Source organism: Convolutriloba macropyga, chromosome 1 (genome assembly GCF_964194025.1).
Source record: "Convolutriloba macropyga chromosome 1, txConMacr16.3, whole genome shotgun sequence".
Classification (NCBI taxonomy): domain Eukaryota; kingdom Metazoa; phylum Xenacoelomorpha; order Acoela; family Convolutidae; genus Convolutriloba; species Convolutriloba macropyga.
In genome coordinates, this window is record NC_134468.1 from 61,951,031 (window position 1) to 61,975,118 (window position 24,088).

The 24,088-nt window shown below is 33.8% G+C and overlaps 1 protein-coding gene across 2 annotated transcripts in view; it reads left to right on the top strand.

The window, feature by feature from the left end:
* Positions 1 to 24,088, top strand: part of LOC142341363 (uncharacterized) — a 513,659-nt gene that overhangs the window by 25,878 nt on the left and 463,693 nt on the right. The gene's annotated exons all lie outside the window — the stretch shown is intronic.

Below are 24,088 nucleotides of genomic sequence, written 5' to 3' on the forward strand. Positions count from 1 at the left end.
TATTATTGGCCATCTCTTAGTTTTAAAAGTTCAACGAATTTGAATTGTATTGGTGCGCTGTCTTTTTACGACGCGAAGAGGAATATTGGTTTTCTCGAGGTTTCTTAACCGGAAGTACTATGTGTTCAGGCAACGTTTTGACCTAAAAGCAGAACTGAGTAAAGTTGCGGTGTGAACTGATTTTTGATAAGCTAGAGATGTTTTTTTGTGTTGCATTGAATGAATGACTTTGTTTTCGAACACTAGACTTTAACAGTAGCTTAGTTTGTAATATATAGTAATTAGGAACTGCTGGTATTATTCAAGGTGAAGAGGCCTCTTTGATAATTTTGATCCCATAGAAATCCCTTCTTATCCAAACCCCCCTACCTACTCAACCCCCCTGTCTACTCCCGCCCCTCCCTCACCTCTCACCTGCCTTTATATCCTCTCCCCTACCTACCAACCAACCCCCCAAACACCCCACCTAACTACCTTTCCCACACACGCCGCACCTATCTACATCCCCCAACTACCTACTCCAACTACTTAACTCCTATCACTCCCCCACACCTACATACCCCAACCCCCCTCCGCGCTCACGTACCTACCATCATTAACAACCAAAAATTGTGTCTAATTTTTTTTTGTTTTATGAATCAGGTAAGGTTAGTTAATTTATTTTGCACGACTTTGAGTCGTTTCCAGTATTCTACCGGTTATGTTTTTCATTGCGCCAAGATCTTGTTACCACCATTTTAAGTCACAATTACTTCAACTCTGCTTTTTGTTTATTTGTACATGCAATTTCAACTGAATTTCGTTCGTGTCGTCATTTTCACTCTTAGTGGAGAGTTGTTTGTTCATTCGCGTGATTAAGTTCGTGATTAATGTTATTCCAAGAAAAAGTCAAGCGTGTGTGTCACTCCAATTGAAGCTTATTTGAGAATAGCTATTAGAAGCAGCAATATCAACTGATTCTTAATCAAAATCTACCTCAGCATTTAATAAATTGAAGACTTTTGGACTGTTTCTACTATCTTTTTGAGACTGCAGATCTACAAAGCTATTGAGGCGTTTTTCTGTCAATCTGTACTTCTGAAAAACTGAATTTCTGCGCTATCCATTTTTTCTGAATTTTTCAATTTAACTTTGATGTAGCAAAATGACGCTTGATAAGCTTCATTGAGGATTTTTAACTTCGTTTCGTTCAAAATGAAATTAATTATGCATTTAGCGTTCGATGTTCAATAGGAAATTTTCCGAAAAATCAATTATAAAAAAGGCAGTTTTGGCAAAATTCTGAGATTTTTTGAATCTAGTTTTCATTTCTGTTTAATTTGAGGCGAATTTTCCTTTTCTACTTTTTTCTATTTTTTTTTCAATTTCAATATACAGAAGCTTTGTCATCTTTTAATGATGTGTCTATGAGATTCTGGTATTTAACTCTATTTTGCCCAAATTTATCAATGGGGAGTTGATGCAATAGATTTAATTTTTATTTGCGCTGCTTTTTTGCTTCTTCGAGTTTCAAAAATCTTCAGTAATTTAGCCTTCTCCTTTTTTCCTTTCTCAATTTTAATCTATGTAGTTTTTTTCATATTGTAGTGCAGTTTTGAGAATCACAGGCGCTGCGATTTGACTCACCTTTGCGGTTGAAAGTACTGAAATTTATTTTCTCAGAAATTGTTTAGTGCTAGGTTTCGGTCGGTAATCAAGTTTTTTTGTCTTTCAGTCTTAATCTGTTTCTATTGTTTTTTCTGAAAATGAAAAATTTTATTAATAACTGCTATGGTGGATAACTTCTGTGACGTCAAAACTAAATATTTGTTTAATTAGTTAAAGTTTTTCGTTTCTTTTTTTTAAAAAATTTATTAGCTAGGACTGTAACGCTAAGTGTATTAGCTTTCCCAATATATTTTTTGGTCTGGACAGTTAAATGCGGTTTTGCATTTTTGCGTTTAGCGGCTTCGTGTGATTTATAAGCCCAGGTTTTAAAAGTTTATTACTTTTTGTCCCCATTAAAAGTTTTATTGACTCTTCAACGACGCCATATGTTTTTGATAGAAAAAAGTTCAGTTTTCACTTTTGTGTTTTTTGACCTTTATTGCCGTTGAGAAGTCAAATTGAAGTAGTGATTTCTGGAATGTTGAAGGCTGGAGTAGTGAAGGGAGCAAAAAAGTAAAAATTTAAATGCAATTTTTTAAAAAAATGTTAAAGTTTGTGTCTATTGTTTTTCACGTAGAGTGAGAAATTGGTGTTTGAATAGATTTTCGGATTTTGAAAACGAACGAATGATTTTTTTCAGGAGCATTAATTGTACATCCATTTTCGTTGTTTGCTCTTAATTTCTCAATTTTAAGTTTTTACAGGTTGTACATGTGCTCCGATAATGTATTGTTGTATTTGTTTGATTTCAACAAAGAAAAATTAATGGTTTATATTACTTAAACACTATTTTTGAGATGTCAGTGGGTTTTGGGCCCTGTTCTTAGTTTTTCTCTTGTCTCAATTTTAGTCTCATGGATATCTGGTCTTAGTTCTCTTAAGTGAACCGCAATGGAAGCGGTTTAATTGTTTTGAAAAGTTTTAACTAAACTACTTTGTCACCATTTATTTTCAAAAACATCATTGATTTTTGAGTCTTACCCAGTTTTGACATTTTTTGTTGTCCTATCACTTAGTCTCTTTAGTGGCAGGCTTTGGTCTCACCGGCTAAAAAGTTGTTTTCTGATTCAATTAACATCTAAAGTTTTCAGCAACCTCAATTCTCCTAATTTTCAAAAATATAAGTGTACTCGTAGCTATTTTGTTGTCGGCTGAACTAGCGTCGTTATGCAGGATCTCTTTGGTTTTCTGATGAAGCATAGCCAATACTTCGGCACATTTTTTCTAAGACAGCAGTAAATTGATTTGGCTTTGCATTATTGTTTTCGTTTTACTTATTGCGCCTTTGTAATGATCCTTGGCATTTCTTTTAGGTAATGACAGAAGTCATTGACTTTCTGAATAACACAAACACACACCATTCATGGGTCACCTAGTCGCTAATTATTATACTTCCCTCGAAATGAATTCTGACTGTGCATTATAATTTATTCGGTTTCTAGTTTCAGTAGAGACGCTCTTTAATTGTTCAATTGTTGAGCTAATGTTTTGATTTTGAAAGCACTCATTCAGTAAAATCAGATATCATTGAATTTTTTGTTTTCACTCTCGTTGTGCGTTTTGATGCATTATCTGATTGCACTTTTTATATTTTTAAATTTTTTCTGGTCAGCAGTTGTTTCGTGGTCCAAGCCTTGGAGTTTATAGTTACTTTCTTGTGGTTTTCATGTCATTTATTGTCAAAGATTTTGATGCAAATGATATTTCTCCTAGTTCGATATTTGTTGCCTTTCTATTTGGTTCTCAATTCTTTTCTAGAAATGTGTGTTCACTGTCTACGTTAGTATTATGAAAGTGTGTTCTAAAAATTTTTCAGAGGATTTAATGAGATTATCAAGTGTTTTTCTGAAAATGAGAAGTCCCATTTTCATAAAAATTGATTTTTGTTTAGTTTTGTATTTTTAATGGAATACACGTTGTTGGCAATTATAAAAATCTATTATAAAGACGCTGACTGTAGGATCTTCTTTCGTTTAATTCTTTAACTGTAAGTCAAGAATTCTCTGGCTGCTGTTTACAATACAAAAGATTTGGATTGCATTAGTGAGCTGTCTTTTTTCAAAAGTCTGTTCACATAATTCCGTCTTTTTCACGTCAATAAGAGGTCAAAATAGAGTGGCAATGTTGATCCCGCTGGAGAAGTGAAGGGCTTGAAAACGACGAAACGAGTAGGTTTGAGCGGCTATTTTGTTCAATATCTCCAAATTAGATCGAAAAACTGGTGATTGAACATTTCTCCTTCTTGACATTTATTTGACATCTAATTTTGCTTTTTAATTCCGAAATTTTTAAACTTATTATCTGAAAAGGTCATTCTTGTATTCTTATATTGCGTATCTTATTTTATTTTCGTCAAGGTGCAACTAATGGTTAATATGACGTAGACACCGTTTGTTTTTAGTAAAGTGTCGGTAATTTTTTGCCTGGTTTTATTTTTTTGTGTCGTTATTGACTGGTCCCATTAGCTCTCTAATGCGGCTTAAAGGAAGCTTTGTGATAATAACAATTGATACTTCCGTGTGCTAAATAGTTCGTTTTCAAAAAATATTAATTTTTTTTCAGTCTTGCTAAGTTTTGTTGTTCTTTTTGTTTTCATAGCACTAAGTCTCATTAAGGGCAGTTCTTATCTTTTGATAATAAAGCATTATTGTATCTAATTAATTGTTTAGGTCGACAGTTAATTTTTTGATGACATAGGCACTATTTGTTAGCAAGATTTTCGTGTTTTTTTTTTCTAATGTTGCAAATTCGCCAATGGTTTCAACTCACATCCTTACTTTTTTCCAATTTTCAAATTCTTATTATTTTAGCGGATTTTCATGGTTTTTGTCACTTTTCTTCTGGTCTTGTTAATTAGTGTTAAAATATTTCCCCATTGGCCTTTTTGTGCCGGACAGTAGTTATTATTTTACGGGCTTTAAATTTTTTGTTTTCTTGACGTTGGCACCATTGGTTTCAGAAAGGTTTTTGGCCGGAATTTCGAATCTTGTTTTTGTTTGTCTTTTGTCTCGTTTTTACCTATCGAAACAGCTAGTATTCGCTTAATGACTTTCAAAATAACATGAGTAGTCAGTGAGATTTTTGAGATGTCAGTGGGTTTTGGGCCCTGTTCTTAGTTTTTCTCTTGTCTCAATTTTAGTCTCATGGATATCTGGTCTTAGTTCTCTTAAGTGAACCGCAATGTAAGCGGTTTAATTGTTTTGAAAAGTTTTAACTAAACTACTTTGTCACCATTTATTCTCAAAAACATCATTGATTTTTGAGTCTTACCCAGTTTTGACATTTTTTCGTTGTCCTATCACTTAGTGTCTTTAGTGGCAGGCTTTGGTCTCACCGGCTAAAAAGTTGTTTTATGATTCAAATAACATCTAAAATTTTCAGCCACCTCAATTCTCCTAATTTTCAAAAATATAAGTGTACTTGTAGCTATTTTGTTGCCGGCTGAATTAGCGTCGTTAAGAAGTATCTCTTTGGTTTTCTGGTAAAGCATAGCCAATACTTCGGCACATTTTTTCTAAGACAGCAGTAAATTGATTTGGCTTTGCATTATTGTTTTCGTTTTACTTATTGCGCCTTTGTAATGATCCTTGGCATTTCTTTTAGGTAATGACAGAAGTCATTGACTTTCTGAATAACACAAACACACACCATTCATGGGTCACCTAGTCGCTAATTATTATACTTCCCTCGAAATGAATTCTGACTGTGCATTATAATTTATTCGGTTTCTAGTTTCAGTAGAGACGCTCTTTAATCGTTCAAGTGTTGAGCTAATGTTTTGATTTTGAAAGCACTCATTCAGTAAAATCAGATATCATTGAATTTTTTGTTTTCACTCGCGTTGTGCGTTTTGATGCATTATCTGATTGCACTTTTTATATTTTTAAATTTTTTCTGGTCAGCAGTTGTTTCGTGGTCCAAGCCTTGGAGTTTATAGTTACTTTCTTGTGGTTTTCATGTCATTTATTGTCAAAGATTTTGATGCAAATGATATTTCTCCTAGTTCGATATTTGTTGCCTTTCTATTTGGTTCTCAATTCTTTTCTAGAAATGTGTGTTCACTGTCTACGTTAGTATTATGAAAGTGTGTTCTAAAAATTTTTCAGAGGATTTAATGAGATTATCAAGTGTTTTTCTGAAAATGAGAAGTCCCATTTTCATAAAAATTGATTTTTGTTTAGTTTTGTATTTTTAATGGAATACACGTTGTTGGCAATTATAAAAATCTATTATAAAGACGCTGACTGTAGGTTCTTCTTTCGTTTAATTCTGTAACTGTAAGTCAAGAATTCTCTGGCTGCTGTTTACAATACAAAAGATTTGGATTGCATTAGTGAGCTGTCTTTTTTCAAAAGTCTGTTCACATAATTCCGTCTTTTTCACGTCAATAAGAGGTCAAAATAGAGTGGCAATGTTGATCCCGCTGGAGAAGTGAAGGGCTTGAAAACGACGAAACGAGTAGGTTTCAGCGGCTATTTTGTTCAATATCTCTAAATTAGATTGAAAAACTGGTGATTGAACATTTCTCCTTCTTGACATTTATTTGACATCTAATTTTGCTTTTTAATTCCGAAATTTTTAAACTTATTATCTGAAAAGGTCATTCTTGTATTCTTATTTTGCGTATCTTATTTTATTTTCGTCAAGGTGCAACTAATGGTTAATATGACATAGACACCGTTTGTTTTTAGTAAAGTGTCGGTAATTTTTTGCCTGGTTTTAATTTTTTGTGTCGTTATTGACTGGTCCCATTAGCTCTCTAATGCGGCTTAAAGGAAGCTTTGTGATAATAACAATTGATACTTCCGTGTGCTAAATAGTTCGTTTTCAAAAAATATTAATTTTTTTCAGTCTTGCTAAGTTTTGTGGTTCTTTTTGTTTTCATAGCACTAAGTCTCATTAAGGGCAGTTCTTATCTTTTGATAATAAAGCATTATTGTATCTAATTAATTGTTTAGGTCGACAGTTAATTTTTTGATGACATAGGCACTATTTGTTAGCAAGATTTTCGTGTTTTTTTTCTAATGTTGCAAATTCGCCAATGGTTTCAACTCATATCCTTACTTTTTTCCAATTTTCAAATTCTTATTATTTTAGCGGATTTTCATGGTTTTTGTCACTTTTCTTCTGGTCTTGTTAATTAGTGATAAAATATTTCCCCATTGGCCTTTTTGTGCCGGACAGTAGTTATTATTTTACGGGCTTTAAATTTTTTGTTTTCTTGACGTTGGCACCATTGGTTCCAGAAAGGTTTTTGGCCAGAATTTCGAATCTTGTTTTTGTTTGTCTTTTGTCTCGTTTTTACCTATCGAAACAGGTAGTATTCGCTTAATGACTTTCAAAATAACATGAGTAGTCAGTGAGATTTTTGAGATGTCAGTGGGTTTTGGGCCCTGTTCTTAGTTTTTCTCTTGTCTCAATTTTAGTCTCATGGATATCTGGTCTTAGTTCTCTTAAGTGAACCGCAATGTAAGCGGTTTAATTGTTTTGAAAAGTTTTAACTAAACTACTTTGTCACCATTTATTCTCAAAAACATCATTGATTTTTGAGTCTTACCCAGTTTTGACATTTTTTCGTTGTCCTATCACTTAGTGTCTTTAGTGGCAGGCTTTGGTCTCACCGGCTAAAAAGTTGTTTTATGATTCAAATAACATCTAAAATTTTCAGCCACCTCAATTCTCCTAATTTTCAAAAATATAAGTGTACTTGTAGCTATTTTGTTGTCGGCTGAATTAGCGTCGTTAAGAAGTATCTCTTTGGTTTTCTGGTAAAGCATAGTCAATACTTCGGCACATTTTTTCTAAGACAGCAGTAAATTGATTTGGCTTTGCATTATTGTTTTCGTTTTACTTATTGCGCCTTTGTAATGATCGTTGGCATTTCTTTTAGGTAATGACAGAAGTCATTGACTTTCTGAATAACACAAACACACACCATTCATGGGTCACCTAGTCGCTAATTATTATACTTCCCTCGAAATGAATTCTGACTGTGCATTATAATTTATTCGGTTTCTAGTTTCAGTAGAGACGCTCTTTAATTGTTCAAGTGTTGAGCTAATGTTTTGATTTTGAAAGCACTCATTCAGTAAAATCAGATATCATTGAATTTTTTGTTTTCACTCGCGTTGTGCGTTTTGATGCATTATCTGATTGCACTTTTTATTTTTTTAAATTTTCTGTAGTCAGCAGTTGTTTCGTGCTCCAAGCCTTGGAGTTTATAGTTACTTTCTTGTGGTTTTCATGTCATTCATTGTCAAAGATTTTGATGCAATTGATAGTTCTCCTAGTTCGATATTTGTTGCTTTTCTATTTGAATCTCAATTCTTTTCTAGAAATGTGGTGCTCAATGTCTACGTTAGTATTATGAAAGTGTGTTCTAAAAATTTTTCAGAGGATTTAATGAGATTATCAATAGTGTTTTTCTGAAAATGAGAACTCCCATTTTTATAAAAATTGATATTTGTTTAATTTTGTATTTTTATTGGTATACACGTTGTTGGCAATTATAAAAATCTATTATAAGGACGCTGACTGTAGGTTCTTCTTTCGTTTAATTCTGTAACTGTAAGTCAGGAATTCTCTGGCTGCTGTTTACAATACAAAAGATTTGGATTGCATTAATGGGCTGTCTTTTTTTAAGAGTGTTCACATAATTTCGTCTTTTTCAAGTCAATAAGAGGTCAAATTAGAGTGGCGATGTTGATCCCGCAGGAGAAGTGAAGTGCTTGAAAACGACGAAACGAGTAGGTTTGAGCGGCTAATTTGTTCAATATCTCTAAATTAGATTGAAAAACTGGTGATTGAACATTTCTCCTTCTTGACATTTATTTGACATCTAATTTTGTATTTTAATTCCGAAATTTTTAAACTTATTATCTGAAAAGGTCATTCTTGTATTCTTATATTGCGTATCTTATTTTATTTTCGTCAAGGTGCAACTAATGGTTAATATGACGTAGACACCGTTTGTTTTTAGTAAAGTGTCGGTAATTTTTTGCCTGGTTTTATTTTTTTGTGTCGTTATTGACTGGTCCCATTAACTCTCTAATGCGGCTTAAAGGAAGCTTTGTGATAATAACAATTGATACTTCTGTGTGCTAAATAGTTCGTTTTCAAAAAATAATTTTTTTTCAGTCTTGCTAAGTTTTGTGGTTCTTTTTGTTTTCATAGCACTAAGTCTCATTAAGGGCAGTTCTTATCTTTTGATAATAAAGCATTATTGTATCTAATTAATTGTTTAGGTCGACAGTTAATTTTTTGATGACATAGGCACTATTTGTTAGCAAGATTTTCGTGCTTTTTTCTAATGTTGCAAATTCGCCAATGGTTTCAACTCATATCCTTACTTTTTTCCAATTTTCAAACTATTCTTATTATTTTAGCGGATTTTCATAGTTTTTATCACTTTTCTTCTGGTCTTGTTACTTAGTCTCAAAATATTTCCCCATTGGACTTTTTGTGCCGGATAGCAGTTATTATTTTACGGGCTTTAACTTTTTTTGGTTTTCTTGACGTTGGCACCATCGGTTTTTGGCCGGAAAGGTTTTTGGCCGGAATTTTGAATCTTGTTTTTGTTTGACTTTTGTCTCGTTTCTACAACGCTTAATTAATTTTAAAATAACATGAGTATTAAGACCAAATTCACGCTTCGTCACGTGGGGGGGACGTCCCCCCCGTGACGATCCGTGTTCACGCTTTGTAACGGGTGGTGACGTCCCCACCCGTGACGATCCGTGAGGTACATTTTTGAGGTCGACAAATTTTGTCTCTCAATTGTTAAATTTTTGCCAAATTTGTTTGGTGGGCAAAAACTTACGATATTTCCAGCTATTTTGTGCGGGGGATAAAAATTTGTTAAAATTCTACAGTTTTCTGGAATTATTGAAAAACTTCTGAAAATTTTGCAATAACCTGTGGTCCATTAAGTTAATTTTAAATTTTAAAAATTCAAAAACCATTCTTTAGTCAAACAGAATATTCATGGGTTTTTGAAAAACATATAACCGACTTACCTTTTCTTTATTTCAATCTCTTGATAAGTTTTACGTAATATATCAACATTTAAAGCAAAATTGAGTCCAACTTTGGTGGTTTTGATCCATCTGGTTTTCATTTAATAGTTTTATTGACCATATGTTATCCCAGATTAGGGAGTGTGGGAAGATTAGAAAACCATAAAATTTAAGTGCCAGGGCTCCAAATTGAGAATTATTGTGTCTGGTATGAAATTTGTAGCGTCAGAGGTGAAAAGAATGCAACTTTGCAGGGAATAAGGAAGAAAAAGACGTATGAAATGGACAAAATAAATGCTCAAAACTATTTGAAATGTTCCAAAAAAACACTGAAAAAGTGTTTGAAAGTGTGCGGTAAAGCATTTCATCTACCACTTTTAAATGACGGGAGATTTAGAATTCGAGAAAAAAAATTGGTTTTTTTGAGTAAAAATTGTTGTATTTGGACAATTTTATGCAAAATACTTCCACAAAAAGCAATTCCATTATGCACAAATTAATTTGCATTGTAAATGACAGCAAGTGCAGACCGGTAAACTGAGTAACACAAGGTGTTTGAGGGATAATGCAAATGTGATCACGTAATATAGTGTAAGACTTGGGGAAAATTATAAAAAATGACAAAATTTTAAAGGGAAAAACTGATGTCCACCTGAACCTTACTGCGTAACTGTTCTTAGTTTTCTCTTGTCTCAATTTTAGTCTCATTGATATCTGGTCTTAGTTCTCTTAAGTGAACCGTAATGGAAGCGGTTTAATTGTTTTCAAAAGTTTTAACTAAACTACTTTGTCACCATTTATTTTCAAAAACATCATTGATTTTTGAGTCTTACCCAGTTTTGACATTTTTTGTTGTCCTATCACTTAGTCTCTTTAGTGGCAGGCTTTGGTCTCACCGGCTAAAAAGTTGTTTTATTATTCAATTAACATCTAAAGTTTTCAGCAACCTCAATTCTCCTAATTTTCAAAAATATAAGTACTTGTAGCTATTTTGTTGTCGGCTGAATTAGCGTCGTTATGAAGGATCTCTTTGGTTTTCTGGTGAAGCATAGCCAATACTTCGGCACATTTTTTCTAAGACAGCAGTAAATTGATTTGGCTTTGCATTATTGTTTTCGTTTTACTTATTGCGCCTTTGTAATGATCCTTGGCATTTCTTTTAGGTAATGACAGAAGACATTGACTTTCTGAATAACACAAACACACACCATTCATGGTTCACCTAGTCGCTAATTATTATACTTCCCTCGAAATGAATTCTGACTGTGCATTATAATTTATTCGGTTTCTAGTTTCAGTAGAGACGCTCTTTAATTGTTCAAGTGTTGAGCTAATGTTTTGGTTTTGAAAGCATTCATTCAGTAAAATCAGATATCATTGAACTTTTTGTTTTCACTCGCTTTGTGCGTTTTGATGCATTATCTGATTTCACTTTTTATATTTTTAAATTTTTTCCAGTCAGCAGTTGTTTTGTGGTCCAAGCCTTGGAGTTTATAGTTACTTTCTTGTGGTTTTTATGTCATTTATTGTCGAAGATTTTGATGCAATTGATATGTCTCCTAGTTCGATATTTGTTGCTTTTCTATTTGGTTCTCAATTCTTTTCTAGAAATGTGGTGTTCACTGTCTACGTTAGTATTATTAAAATTGATTTTTATTGATTTTTATTTAATTTTGTATTTTTATTGGTATACACGTGGTTGGCAATTATAAAAATCTATTATAAGGAAGCTGACTGTAGGATCTTCTTTCGTTTAATTCTTTAACTGTAAGTCAGGAATTCTCTGGCTGCTGTTTACAATACAAAAGATTTGGATTGCATTAGTGAGCTGTCTTTTTTTAAGAGTCTGTTCACATAATTTCGTCTTTTTCAAGTCAATAAGAGGTCAACTTAGAGTGGCGATGTTGATCCCGCTGGAGAAGTGAAGGGCTTGAAAACGACGAAACGAGTAGGTTTGAGCGGCTATTTTGTTCAATATCACTAAATTAGATTGAAAAACTGGTGATTGAACATTTCTCCTTCTTGACATTTATTTGACATCTAATTTTGCTTTTTAACTCCGAAATTTTTAAACTTATTATCTGAAAAGGTCATTCTTGTATTCTTATATTGCGTATCTTATTTTATTTTCGTCAAGGTGCAACTAATGGTTAATATGACGTTTGTATTCTTATATTGCGTATCTTATTTTATTTTCGTCAAGGTGCAACTAATGGTTAATATGACGTAGACACCTTTGTTTATAGTAAAGTGTCGGTAATTTTTTGCCTGGTTTTTTTTGTGTCGTTATTGACTGGTCCCAGTAGCTCTCTAATGCGGCTTAAAGGAACCTTTGTGATAATAACAATTGATACTTTCGTGTGCTAAATAGTTTGTTTTCAAAAGATATCAAAATTTTTTCAGTCTTGCAAAGTTTTGTGGTTCCTTTTGTAGTCATTTCACTAAGTCTCATTAAGGGCAGTTCTTATCTTTTGATAATAAGGCATTATTGTATCTAATTAATTGTTTAGGTCGCTAGTTAATTTTTTGATGACATAGACAATATTTGTTAGCAAGATTTTCATGTTTTTTTAATGTCGCAAATTCGCTAATGGTTTCAACTCATATCCTTACTTTTCTCCAATTTTCAAATTATTCTTATTATTTTAGCGGATTTTCATGGTTTTTATCACTTTTCTTCTGGTCTTGTTACTTAGTCTCAAAATATTTCCCCATTGGCCTTTTTGTGCCGGATAGCAGTTATTATTTTACGGGCTTTAACTTTTTTTGGTTTTTCTTGACGTTGGCACCATCGGTTTTTGGCCGCAAAGGTTTTTGGCCGGAATTTTGAATCTTGCTTTTGTTTGACTTTTGTCTCGTTTTTACCTAGCAAAACAGCTAGTATTCGCTTAATGAATTTTAAAAGAACATGAGTAGTAAGACCAAATTCACGCTTCGTCACGGGGGGGGGGACGTCCCCCCGTGACGATCCATGTACGCGCTTTGTAACGGGTGGGGGCGTCCCCACCGGTGACGATCCGTGAGGTACATTTTTGAGGTCGAAATATGTTGTCCCTCAATTTTGCAAGAGGGACAAAAACTTGTAAAAATGTTCTTGATTTGTGCCGGGGACAAAAACTTGTTAAATTTTTGCCAATTTTGTTTGGTGATCAAAAACTTACGATATTTCCAGCTATTTTGTGCGGGGGATAAAAACTTGTTAAAATTTTACAGTTTTCTGGAATTATTGAAAAACTTGTTTCGTTTTTACCTAGCAAAACAGCTAGTATTCGCTTAATGAATTTTAAAATAACATGAGTAGTAAGACCAAATTCACGCTTCGTCACGGGGGGGGGGACGTCTCCCCCCTGACGATCCGTGTAGACGCTTTGTAACGTGACGATCCGTGAGGTACATTTTTGAGGTCGAAAAATTTTGTCTCTCAATTTAGCCAGAGGGACAAAAACTTGTAAAAATTTTCTCGATTTTTGTCGGGGACAAAAACATGTAAAATTTTTAAATATTTGTCAATTTTGTGCGGTGACAAAAACTTGTGAAATTTTTGCCAATTTTATGCAAAATACATCCACAAAAAGCAATTCAATTATGCAAAAACTGTTTTGCATTGTAAATGACAGCAAGTGCAGACCGGTAAACTGAGTAACACAAGGTGTTTGAGGAATAATGAAATTGTGATCACGTAATATAGTTTAAGACTTGGGGAAAATTATGAAAAATGACAACATTTTAAAGGGAAAAACTGATGTCCACCTGAACCTTACTGCGTAACTTAGGCAAAACGATAGAATGAGCAGTCTATTTCCCTTATATACTTAGGAAATCTAACTTCTCTTTTCTTGTGAAAAAAATTTCTATTTTTTGACTTTGATAAACAGTTTTCCTGTTCTGTTTTTGTTCTCCTAATAGTTTCAAAGCACTAACAATAACTATTGCTGTATGTCTATAATGTTCATCTATTTTTATCCAATCGGGACTTGTTTTGCCGACCTCTGATTTGTTGAAAGCTGACTGAAGATTAATTTTAAACTTGTGCATATGACAAAATATATTTTGATTTTTTGTTTCGCAAGTTTTGGTCTCGCCGTTTGTGATTGGTTTTAGGCCAAGTTTTAGGAATTATTACGTCTACTACATGTGCCAACACGTGTTTTTCATTTCCTTGAGCAATTCAGTGTGGTCGTCTCAGCTTCTCTGATTGGTCAGTCGAGTTTAAGCTCTTTTACCGTATCGCACATGTTTGAACAAGTGTTGTTTTTTATCAAAGACAAGGTTGGTCACAAGTTTAAGTTTGTGTTTCAAAAGAAAGTAATATGCCATCGTCTCAAGATTACGTTGATTTTTATCACGATATAGCGCGTTCTGAAAAACGATATGTAGTTGCCTGTGTGAAAACATATGATAATACTGGAACTACTTATATATCGCTGAAACTTTTCAAAAAAGAAAACAAAGACGACGAATTTTAGTTTAGAAACGAATGGTCAAAGTCGTAGCTGCAGACTCAAAACATCAAAAAAAGCCTCAGAGAGTGATAAAGAGAATTAAATAGCAAAAGAAAATTGTTGAAGCAATGTTTGAACGTACGCCTGAATATTTTTGACAATTCCAAAAACTTTTTCGATATTTTATTTGCAATAGTGAGCCTCAATTTGATTCTGATCTTACAAAAAACTTCGCATACAGCCAGCACAAAAATGAACATCATCGCAAAATACAACCATTTCATTACCATGTCATTGGTGCTGTTGATCAATTACCGCAGTCCTTCAAGGTCTTCTAAACCATATACAATATCATGTCTCTCCATTTGTTTTCAACTGCTCATTCGGGGGTCTTCTCACATAGTGCATTATGGCGAAGTGATGGAAAAAATTCAAGAGGCAGTCAATTACAACAACCAGCACAATCTAACTGTTTCAATTTCTAAGAAAAAAATACCAAATATCAACATGATAATGACACAAGATATTCAAACGCAAACTGACTTTTTGCCTAATTGTACCATTGAAAATTTTTTTAGTATTTACAATGCTGGTATGTACGGTGAGCTTTCAAAAATAATTGATATATTAAATAGTGGCTATGGTTGTTTGCATGTTGATAGTAGTTTGATTTTGACAAATTTTAATATGGAATCGAAATCTTTTAATTAACAATTGTTTTGCTCTGTCGTCTTTGAAGAAAGAAATGAGCAAAAAAATCTAATTAAAAAAATGTTAGAGCATATGATTAGCAAAGCGTAGCAAATCATTATCGTTCATATTCAACATCAAAGGATATCCATAACCAAACATCACATGTGCAATATAAATGCAAAAAAGTCCACAGAGTTTTGAGTTTTGATTTTGAACTGGTTTAAGTTTGAGTACTTGATTACTTCATTGTAAAACTGTACCAGACGGGAATACAGTAATTGGTAATTTTGTATCGGGATTCCAAGCGGGTCAGCCAAATAATATTTGCTTTCGTGAAACAAAATAACCATCCAATGACTTCCTTCATATTGCGCTGGTGAAGCATTAACTACAATAAATCCTTTTCTTGTTAGCTTTGGAAAATTGTCTGTTGCAAAAACTCCATAAAAATAATATTTCGAATGAATACATTTTCCCATCAGATACATTTTCCTCATCACTATCCATCGGTGGGGTAGGTGATAATTGAGTTTTTTGTCACCTTGCGTTCCGAATTAACATAAAACGTTGAGCTTCTTTCGCCCGGAAGTAAAATTTCTGCGTTGGCTGCCAATGCTCCGTCAAATGTAAGTTGAACCAAAATTGAGCAATTTGTATGTTCAGGATTAGTGAAATCATGAGAAGCCTCTTGCGTTGAATTTGAGTCAAAAGCTAGAACAATGTTCTTGGGATAATTGTCCAGAGCTATGCCGTGCTCACCTTTGTCAAGAAAATCCAAGGCTTCCAGAGTATTGAAATCAATGCGGTGGTTAAAAGTTGCCGGAGTTCCTACAATAGGTTGACCATTTCTATAAAGAACAATCTGGCTAAAATTAAGTTTCTGGTAGTGAAAAGGATTAGTGCGATTAGTTCCGAGGTATGCCTGATTTGTTGCCAATGCAATTATCATACGTCGTACAGGTTCTTTCAAGAAAATATCTTTATGGCTCCAACTTCTTATTCCAGTTGTAGCTAAAAAACTTCGTGGTTATACTTCTGTATAGCGATACACGGCAGGCGTTTTTAGTAGAGTTTTCTCAATTGCCGTCAAAACATGATCCGATACTGTCATTTTTCTAACGTAGAGATTAGCTTCAATTGTTTTAACTTTGTAATGTTTGTTTGACTCTGAAATTACAGCAAAATCATTTGTGGACCTTTTAAATGAAATTCTCAGATTAACAGCACTAAGTAGGTGTTTATTACAAGTTAAAATATCACTAGACAGCTTTCCAATAGAATAGTTTTCCTGGGAATTAGCAACAAGAGCTTTTTTGGCCGCTACGTCGTCCGCGCGACCATCGGTCCCATCAATTTTACCTAGCTCATCCTCGTAATAATACCCCTGACAAACTAGTCATGTGTTTTTTGCAGTTTTTCCTGAAAAAAATGCCGTTTCAATGAATGCTTTGTGCGCATAGTTTCCGTTTGTGTTGAAAATTTTAACACCGTTAGCAGATACAGTGCATTCTGAAAATAAGGAATGTAATGCGTTGTTGCTTAAGTATGGCGCGTCTGTATTTGCAGCGTCAGTTCCTGTCCCTAAATTGCCGTCATTGTTCAGGGAGATTTTGCATTTAATTTCAAGGAGATGTTTTTGTAAATCTATGAAGTTGTTCCTACCGCCCAAAACTTCAAACTCGAGCATTGGACCGTCCGGGGATTATGATTGTTCGACTTTTTGAGTAAAAATTTTGTCAAAAGTAATAAGCAGAGGCTGTTTTTCAAACAAATCAAGTTTGGTGTGTGTTGCTTCTGCGGACAGTAAATTAGTAATCATTTTTGAACTTTAGAAAAGAAATTTGACCGACTTCTCGTCAAAGAACAACCAAGCTAAAAAAGTGTGGGTAGATGCTGGTACAGAATTTAAGGGGCTAATGAAACTAAGTGAACCGTGAATTCGTTCTTGTTTTGTTATTACTATTGTCTCTAACTTTGACCAACTCTAATTCATAAAATTTTCCTTTGACTGGCTCGTGGGATTTGTCAATGAGACCAAGTAGGGGGATTTGTTGTAGGTATTTCGTAAATCTCGAAAACTTCGTTGGTAAATGTTTGCCTGTATCCTTTTCTAAGAGAGAGATCCGCTTTTGATATTGGCAAAAAGTCGCCAACGTAAAACTTTGGTCGACGAACTAGTTTTGCTGAAGCAGTAAAAATTAATGATATCAAGTAAGGAACGTCTTTCTTTGTCACTTTATTCGGCGCCAATTTCGATACCCTGTAGACTCTAGAGTAAATGGTTAGTACAAAGCTCTGCAATTGATTAATATATGAGTTTGTCCACTTGTCCTCTAAATACTCTAGAAACAATTCCACTTTACTTGGTTTCAAATTTGTGCTCTTTTTTAGGTTTTTTACGCTTCCGTATGCTGCGGGAGCTTTCGCATATTTTAACTCAAGCAATTTTTTCTCATTCGTCGAAAGACTCCCAGTCCTTCTACTCTTGCTGAGTTATGTCTTCCTTTAAGGTTTCGAAACCATTTCCGGCGTCTGAGGGTTCCTCTGTAAGTAATTGGCTGGTTTCTTTGTGCTTGATTCTCTTTGACGCAAAAGTTTTATTTTTCTTTTTTTGTTTGGTAACTCTATGAGTTCTTTTCCGGAGTGCAATTTTAGCATTACTGTTGATCACCAAGTCTTCTTTTATGATTGAAGCCTCTAGGATCAATAATTAATCAGGATTATTTATTATTTTCGTTGGTTGCTGCAAATCATAGAGAAAAATGGGAACATTTATTCATGTTGCTGTTCCGTCAACAATTTTCACTTTCGTTTATAACAACTTTTTTTAATTCTTTAATGAAGTTAGCTACTTTTTTTGTCCTGGTGAATTTTGCTGGCACTAGCATGCTAAGATTTCGAAGACTTTTGTCCGCTTGTACTTTTGACAACTCAGTTAGATCAGTTGCGTCCCTTGTATCCAAAATTTCTTAGCTCTCTTTGTAAGTGCTTTCATTTGGTCGCATACGGTTGAAAAAGGAAAATTGAGCACCTGTATGCTGGACTCTGGGATCATTTAAAAATTGTGAGGAATATGGTTGCTCCTTCATAAACTGATTTTTGGCAATCAAAATGAATTCTTCAGCAGTTGACATCGCTTAATTCAAATGGATGAAACAAAATTTAATAAAGAGTTGAATCAGTTCGAAACGGGTTTTTGTTAGTAAAAGTGCTCGTCGTTTATCATTTGATGAATTTTTCCTGAGAACGCCTTTAAGGTTTCTGTAATTGTCTAAGTCTCTTACTCTCACTCTAACATGGCCCAGTAAAACATTGTGAAGACATTCACACAAAACCAGGATAATATCACTATCACAACTACGCAAATATTTCCGTAACTGTTTTGGCTGCAAATGCACCATTTGCTTCAGTATAGATAACTTTTTCTCTTTCCTTGTTTAGAGGAGTTGTTTCTGCTTTATCAGATGGAAGATAGAAAACTGTAAGACCTGGCTCAGTAATATTTGATCAGTATCGTAAAAAATTGGACGTTTTTGGATCAAGATCAATAAGCAAATGCCGAAACGGTTCTTTTGTTGCCAATTGATAGTAATGTTTTAAAAATTTAACAAGGTTCAACTGTTTAACTAAAAATTCGACTTGTTGGATGTCGCGAGCTGATATGAACAAAATGATGTGTGTTGTATTCAAGTCTATTGTACGAGACCACTTGCTCTGTTGATAAATGTTGTGCTTTATATAAATAACATTAATAATGATTTTGTAACGCCCTGCAGTGGCCAATGCAACAAAATCTTTGTCATTGTAAATTTCTTCGCACGAGTCATCTATTATCAGAAGACAGCTTGCAAGGCTGTTCAAAAATTCCAAATTGGCGTACTTTTTAACGTAACACCAAGTGTCTTCTCCGTTTTGATGTTTATCTGTTGCATTTCTCTATATAAAAATATAACGTTGTTAAGTTTTGGATAAAATGTTTTTCCACTCAGCATTTTGAAAATTAACTCTGTTTTGCAACAACCTGACGGCCCTACAACGGCCATGAAGACCCTATCTTGCGTAGATATAATCTTATTCATAGTCTTGGATTTGGTAAAATGTAGCCAACTGAACTTGACAATGTTGATATCCAAACTGATGATTCTTCACAATTTGGTTTTAAAACGGTTAATTTAACAATGCAAAGTGATAATAGCAGTAAAATAACAAACGTTTGAACGAAAAATACAACTTCTGACCGTGGCAACGTTGTTTGATTACAAAATTTCCATGAAGATTTGCTGCTACTTTCTTTCTCAAAGAAATTTCCTTCTACAACAGCGTCAACTTGATCAACTGTTACTCCCTCCATCTCGGTACAGAATTTTTTAAAAAATATTTGGGAAAAAAATCACTCTACATTAAAAAAATTCATAGCAATTGAACATAGTTAGAAAGTCTTTCATATGAACCATAAAGCACTCAGAAAGTGTCCCAGTTTTGTTCATAATGAACAATTTTGCGCACCTTTTCTTCCTTCAAAAAATGTTGAATCTCTTTTGGCAGTAAAGGATCGTTCTTGTCAATTTCTTCACCAACCGGGTGCTTCGACATCAGTGATAGTCTCGGCGTACAGACTCTGGGTCGAGTTTTTGACATTTTGCTTTCTCCACTGAAGAAAAGGTTCAATATAATATACTAAATGAGTAAATGAGCGAATTTCGTCCTCAGCCAGCAACAACTTAACTTTTCTCTGTGAAAACTGGTTTCCGGTTTTTTTTTGGTTTCGTCTTTGGAAATTGAAAGACTCAGATTCCCGTCCCCCGTATTCAAGGCGCAAATTGTTGAATTCGAAGACAAGGGTGCTTCTACTTTCGTTAATTCCTCTCTCATTTGTTAACCAGTTGAAATAGAATATGGCTTTTTCTTTTGCACAATGATTGTTGAAAATGTTTTTGCCTTTTGAATGATTTTGACAGTTTCTGTGTAAAATAGTTCACAGATATCGAAGGACACGAGAGTGAATTCAATAAAAGAGCACTCAAGCAAATCTGACAAAAATTTTACTTTTTCATTTCCCTTAGCGTAGAGTATTGCACCAGGATTCCGCAAGCGAACGCTTTGAATAATTTGTGTAAGATAAATATAGGGATAATTTCCAATGTCCCAATCGATACCGTGCAAATTTCTACTCAACCAACTGAAAAATTGCTTTTGTTGAGTTGTTAACTCACTATAACTTGTTTATGGTAAAAATGACACGCAGTCAAGGTACAAATGGCACAAATTCCAAACTCTTTAACAATAATTTTTTCTTTTCTGTGACGAAATCCATCAACGTCTAACACAACGCTTTTGCTGCTCAGCATTCCATTAAGTGAAAAACTGACGGATGAAAAATCTTTATATATAATCAAAATAATTTTCCCGACAAATTCCCGCTAAAACAATTGCTGCTTTTCCACGGAAGCATATAAGAATAACCAGGTCCTTGGTTATATATTTCGTATATGAAACCACCTGCGTCGTGTTAGCGTGCAAACGTAAAATTTTTGATACTTTTGGATATTTGTTGAGAGATGAATTATCAATGCCAATTAGACCTCCATATGGACGCATCCTTAGTGCAATATCATGATCAAAGCAGTCCAACTCACTGAAGGTTTCACTTGCTGCCAGAAAATAGTTTAATCTTACTGATTTTTCAGGATAACTTGTGGAAATGGATAAGTATGTCTCGTGAATGTTTTCCAAACAGTTTCTACAAACAACTGGTTGATCAAAATACATGCCAAGTCTTTTTTTTTCACTTACCAAACTGCAACCCTAAAAAGTTATTAATGCTTTTCTCTGAAGAGTCTAAACCATTTATTATTAACAATCTTTAAACAACGAGTGAATAAGATTTTGTCATTTCAATAATAGCGACAGATTAACTTATCGAGTTTTGAATTGAATGATATTAACCACTAAGAACCAATAACCGCAAGGCTAACTGCATGTTGTTTTTGTTTGTTCACGAATTCTCCCATTCGTTATGATAAGACATGGAACAACGCATTCGTATACTGTCTGTAGTCATTCTCCTTTTGCCTTACTAGACATAATGTTAAATTTCAAAATTTGCTGTTTACTGATTGGCTAAGATAAAAACCAAATATATCCAATTTTAACGCTTTACGTGACAAGTATAGTTTTGAGCTATTCTTAGAAGCAACACGCCTAAATATGCAGGAAAAACAATCCAACACATGTAATCCTTTCTTGCAATTCTTGCATACTGTTTGGTTGCTCACAAAATCCAAATCTTCGCTCTACAACAAATTTAAGTTGTTTGCAAAATTCTTTCACAGTCTTTCCTCATTTCGTTTTCGCTTTCTTTACTATTGTTAACAATCTAATTATTCTCAAAACGTGACTTCAAAAGACTATTATAGCACAGTTGATATAGATTAGTACTCAATTCTTAAATTTTAGAACAAATTTTGTTATCTTTTCATTATATAGAAAAGCGGACCAAATGATTTCACGACCTGATTAACTACCACAACAATTCATTAACCGCAACATTGTCTTGAAAGATTTAACATGTCTCCGGTGGCAACTTTTCTGAAAGAAGAGGTCAATGCCGATTTGAGAACAATAGCATATGAAACTTATATAAAAAACAGAAAGTCGTTATTGTTAAACAAGAGTTGCGGGACAAAGAGTGGATTACATTTTACCACATGGCGCTACCAATTGTGGATTTTGACTATATCCAATCATTCAGATTTGAAAAGCGCTGATGAAAGGAGCACAGTACATGATCGATCATGTTACCGGCTCTGTAAGGGAATTTGTGTTCAATCCAGAGACGATAGATGAAAATGTTAGGAAAATTCTTTTTGACTATGATATCAAAGAGATTCCTTTATACGAAAATCAGGAGGGCTATTGGAGGGACCTAGAAATTATCGATAGTTTTTGGCGGATTCCAACCAGCCCCGAAAGTCCAGACTTTACAACTCGGTCAAATTCTCCACAACCAGACTCAACGCCAACTCCCTCAACTTCCGAGGTAGCGGAAGTTTCCATAATTGCCAGCAGCAGTGTTGAGACGCCACCAGTGAGCCTTTGCTTTGCTCCAAAGAAACGAAAACTTGATATCAACTTCTAAAACTCGATAAGAGACATTGTTTCTTTTGTTTCTGAGATCTAATTCTTTTCTGAGTGTGAAAATTATTTTGTTAGTATTGTTTGTTCCATGTTATATAGCCTAACATTTCTTTCCATTTTTTGTCTTAAGGCACATTGTTCCACTTGAAATTGAATTTTTGCTTTCACTGCACTTTTAATTTAACACAGTAAACAGTATACTCATTCTATTGAACATGCGATATCGTGATACAAATCAAAGTAATCTTGAGACGACGACATACTACTTTATTTTAAACACAAACTCAAACTTATGACCACACTTTGTCTTTGATAATAAAACAACACGTGTTCAAATATGTGCAAGACGGTAATAATGCTTAAACTCGACTGACCAATCAGAGAAGCTAAGACGACCACACTGAATTGCTTATGGAAATGAAAGACACATGTTGGCACATGTAGTAGACATAACAATTCCTAAAACTCGGCCAACCAATCACAAACGGCGAGACCAAAACTTGAGAAACAAAAAAAAATTAAAAAACATATTTTCTCATATGCACAAGTTTAAAATTATTCTTCAGTCAGATTTCAATAAATCAGAGGTCGGCAAAACAAGTCCAGATTGGATAAAAATAGAGGAACATTATAGACATACAGCTATATTTATTGTTAGCGCTATGAAACTATTAGGAGAACAAAAAACGAACAGGAAAACTGTTTATTAAAGAAAAAAAATAGAATTGTTTTAACAAAAAAAGAGAAGTTAGATTTCCTAAGTATATAAGGGAAATAGACTGCTCATTCTATCGTTTTGCCTAAGTTACGCAGTAAGGTTCAGGTGGACATCAGTTTTTCCCTTTAAAATGTTGTCATTTTTCATAATTTTCCCCAAGTCTTACAATATATTACGTGATCACATTTGCATTATCCCTCAAACACCTTGTGTTTTTCAATTTACCGGTCTGCACTTATTGTCATTCACAATGCAAAACAATTTTTGCTTAATTGAATTGCTTTTTGTGGATGTATTTTGCATAAAATTGTCCAAAAACAACAATTTTAAATTTACAAATACCCAATTTTTTTTTCTCGATTTCTAACTCTCCTGTCGTTTAAACGTGGTAGATGAATTGCTTTACTGCACACTTTCAAACTTTTTTTCAGTACTTTTTTGGAATATTTCACGTAGTTTTGAGCATTTATTTTGTCCATTTCATACGTACATTTCTTCCTTATTCTCTGCAAAGTTGCATTCTTTTCACCTCTGACGCTACAAATTTCATACCAGACACAATAATTCACAATTTGGAGCCCCGGCACTTAAGTTTTATTGGTTTTCTAATCTGCCCACATTCCCTAATCTGGGATAACATATGGTCAATAAAACTATCAAATTAAAACCAGATGTCGGATCAAAACCACCAAAATTGGACTCCATTTTGCTTTAAATGTCGATATATTACATAAAACTTATCAAGATATTGAAATAAAGAAAAGGTAAGTCGGTTATATGTTTTTCAAAAACACATGAATAGTCTGTTTGACTAAAAAAAGGTTTAAGAATTTTTAAAATCTAAAATCAACTTAATGGACCCCAAGAAATTGCAAAGTTTTTCAATAATTCCAGAAAACTGTGAAATTTTAACAAGTTTTTATCCCCCGCACAAAATAGCTGGAAATATCGTAAGTTTTTGACCACCGAACAAATTTTGCAAAAATTTCACAAGTTTTTGTCACCGCACAAAATTGACAAATATTTAAAAATTTTACATGTTTTTGTCCCCGGCACAAATCGAGAAAAATTTTACAAATTTTTGTCCCTCTTGCAAAATTGAGGGACAAAATTTGTCGACCTCAAAAATGTACCTCACGGATCGTCACGGGTGGGGACGTCCCCACCCGTTACAAAGCGTGTACATGGATCGTCACGGGGGGGACGTCCCCCCCGTGACAAAGCGTTAATTTTGGTCTTACTACTAACTTGTTACACTGATTTTAAGAATTTAAGTACCTAGTTTTGTATTTTTTCTAACTTTGATACTAACAGCTTATAAAAAGTTTATTGATTTTCATGTTTTTAAAAAAAGTTCACTGGTTTTAATGTTTTTAAGAAAATAACTGATCTATGTATTACTGATTTTTTTTGTTTACATTCGTAATAGTTAGGGA